This window comes from Trachypithecus francoisi, unplaced genomic scaffold (genome assembly GCF_009764315.1).
Source record: "Trachypithecus francoisi isolate TF-2019V2 unplaced genomic scaffold, Tfra_2.0 Lachesis_group21, whole genome shotgun sequence".
NCBI lineage: Eukaryota > Metazoa > Chordata > Mammalia > Primates > Cercopithecidae > Trachypithecus > Trachypithecus francoisi.
Window position 1 is genome coordinate 40,897,779 of NW_022681467.1, and position 3,751 is coordinate 40,901,529.

Below are 3,751 nucleotides of genomic sequence, written 5' to 3' on the forward strand. Positions count from 1 at the left end.
GAGCAGAACCAGAGCTGCCCATCCAAAGTGCTTGCTATAGTTTGAATGTGTCATTCAAAAAGCATGTGTTAGAAACTTAATCATCATTGTTACAGTATTAAAAGATGAGACCTGGCCGGGCACCGTGGCTCACACCTGTAATCCCAGCACTTTGGGAGGCCGAGGTAGATGGATCACCTGAGGTCGGGAGTTCGAGACCAACCTGAACAACATGGAGAAATCCTGTCTCTACTAAAAATACAAAATTAGCTGGGCATTGTGGTGCACGCCTGTAGTCCCAGCTACTTGGGAGGCTGAGGCAGGAGAATCGCTTGAACCCAGGAGGCAGAGGTTGCAGTGAGCCAGTATTGTGCCATTGCACTCCAGCCTGGGAAACAAAAGAGAAACTCCATCAAAAAAAAAAAAAAAAAAAAAAAAAGACCTTTAAGACATGAGGGCTCTGTCCTCATGCGTAGATTAATGCTGTTATCACGGGAGTGGTTTCCTTATAAAAGAATGAGTTTGGCCCCCTCCTGTCCCTCTTCCTATCTCTCTCTCCCACTTTGCCATTCCACCATGGATGATACAGCAAGAAGGTCCTCACCAGATGTCAGTCTCTCAATCTTGTGAATAGTGTTGCAATAACCATGGGAGAACACATGTCTCTTCAACATATTGACTTTATTTCCTTGGGATATATACACAGTAATGGGACTGCTGAATCATATGGTAGTTCTATTTTTAATTCTTTGAAAAATTCTCATGTTGTTTTCCATAATGCTGTACTAATTTACATTCCCACCAACATTGTGTAGGGGTCCCCTTTTCTCCACATCCTAGCCAACACTTTTATCTTTTGTCTTTTTGATAGTAGCCATTTTAATAATGTCAGGTGGGGAGGAAATACAGCTGTCCCAGGTACCCTGATACCTTCCCCAGGACACTCAATCAGGTGAGAGACAGTGCTCCTATGCTGTAAGTACCTTGTCACAAAGTAAAGAAGACTTTAGGTCTGAGGTCCTCCAATCCACCTCATACAAACAAGAAATGCTTTATTCCAGTGACATTTTGGCCCTACCCTCAGTGCAGAACTGGAAGGAGCCAGTCAGAAGCATATGGAGCACTCCTTGACCTAAGTCAAGTGGGCGTCAAGAGCCACTTCCACCCTGAAGCCCAAAACTGCTCCTACAGGTCTGGATCTCCTCACCTGCATTCTTTATGCCTCACCTAGCATAAAAGGTGACAAATGTTAGACAGTATTGCTGCTTCCTGAGACACTACCTATCACTGTGTGATTCTTTAGTCTATGTGCATATGTAACTTCTTACAAATAAAGAAAAATATTTTTACAAAAAGCCTGTTATCTCATATAGCTGACCAGGAAGATATGCAATCACCCAGGTAAAGCTCTGAGAAAGATGTGTTAATAACATTATTCTTCTTACAATGAAGTTCCTATGAGCATACCACTTGAAAGGTGTCATCTTCTAACCACAGCCTCAGATTTTCGTGTCTTGCTCCAGCCAGGTCCTGACCTTCCTGGTTCAGTTACTAACTGAGCCTGCAGTTCATCATCTTCAATTGATGCCCTAATTGCCCTTGGCTGGAGTTCTCCCGAGTTGTCATCTTCAGAAATTCCTCTTTGCAGTCATGACCCATTAAAAAATGCCTTTGTGTTTGTCCTTGGACAAGCCACTGCCCCTCTCTGGGCCTCAGTTTCCCTATGTGCAAAGATGAGGGTGAACCTGCTAAAAGGAATTATATATCTTGACCCTGTCAGCATAACTATTGAGTCAGCCTCCTCACAGGTCACAAGCCACAAATACATCCTCAGTATCCCCATCCCCTCAGGGCAGCTGGCCCCTCTGGTCCCATGATCCCTTCTCGTCAAGCTCTCAGACCTCTCAGACTAAGTTCTATTTTTTTTTTTTTTTTTTTGAGACAAGGTCTTACTCTGTCTCCCAGGCTGGAGTGCAGTGGCATGAACATGGTTTACTGCAGCCTCGACCTCCTAGGCTCAAGCATTCTTCCCCACTCAGCCTCCCAAGAAGCTGGGACTACAGACACATGCCACCACACCCAGCTAATTTTTGTATTTTTGGTAGAGACAGGGTTTCATTATGTTGCCCAGGCTAGTTATGAATTCCTGGGCTCAAGCAATCCACTTACCTCAGCCTCCCTTAACCATGAACTGGGATTATAGATATGGATCACCTCACCAGACTAAGCTCTTAAGCCTGGGTGGGGTGCAGCTCCTGAAGTAAGGCTGCCCAAACCTTCATGTGGCCGCTGTGTGGCTGTGAGACTCTGACATTCTAGGTCACACATCTGATTGGTGCCCTCCCTAGTGTAGGCACCACACAACTTTTATTCCGCCTCTCTCTGTCTCTGATTTGGTTGGGAGCCCCTCATCTGCTCCCCACCTCCCCCTGCACTTGCCACTTTCTTAATGGTGATCACCGAGGATCATCAGTGCCGGTTTACTGGGAGACATCTCTTTGAGAATATAAGATCCTGAAGGGGAAGGACTGTGTCTGTCTTGTTAATTGTAAAATTTATCCAATTTACACAGTCCTATGAATTTGAACAAACACATGCAGCCATAACCACCACACAATCAAGATAGTTCCATCACCTCCAACATTCTCTTGCACCCTTTGTAGCTAATACCTTCCTCCACTTGTATCCCTTGGCAACCACTGATGTGCTTTCTGTCCCTGTAGTTTTGCCTTTTGGGGGATGTCATATAAATGGAATCAAATGATATTTAGTCTTTTGAGTCCATCTTCTTTCACTCAGCATGTCGTATTTAAGATTCACCTATGTTGTCTGTGGTTTTTTCCTTTTTTTTAAAATTTTTTAGTAGAGATGGGGTTTCTCCCTGTTGGTCATGCTGGTCTCGAACTCCTGACCTCGGGTGATCCACCGGCCTTGGCCTCCGAAAGTGCTGGGATTACAGGCGTGAGCCACCATGCCTGGCCAGTTTGTTCCTTTTCAATACTAAATGTACTCCATTGTATGGAAATGCCACAGTTTGTTTACACATCCCCAAGTGGAAAGATGTTTGGGGTGCTTCCAGTTTTTGGTAATTGTGAATAAAACTGCTATAAGTATGTAGGCAGGGGTTTTTGGGTGGATATGGTTTATATTTCTCTTGGATAAGTTCTTAAGAGTGGAATTGCTAGGTAGCATGGTAAGTATACAACTATAAGAAACTACCAAATTATTTTTAGAGTGGCTATACCATTTCTCATTCTCACCAGCAATGTATGAGAGTTCTTATTGCTCTACGTTATTGATAGGAATTGGTATTAATGGGGGATTGTTTGTGGTTTTAGCTTTTGGTCATCTAATAAATATATAGTTGTATCTCATTGAAGTTTTTATTTGTGTTTCCCTAAAAATTAATGATGGCTTGTTTGCCATCCCCAGTTTCTGCCTCTGACCCTAGCCATGCATGAGCCAGCAACTGGCCTCTTCTGCCACACACATGCCTATAGCCAGCCTCTGCAGCAAAGTGTATGCACACTACTGGCTCTGGTCTTCATCACTGCTGGCCCAGCCCCTCACCACTGGATGCAGAGGCACAACTGAGGACCCAACAGCTGTCTCAGCCTCTGTAGGCATTCTTTGTTACCAAGGACCATGCAGATACCAACATTGCAGACCCCAGCTGCTTAAACCAAAGAGACTCGGCACCCTCTGGACTTGGAACCACCACACCCAGTACACTTGCTGCCCTACTCACTAGACCTGGTGCCACAGCACACTC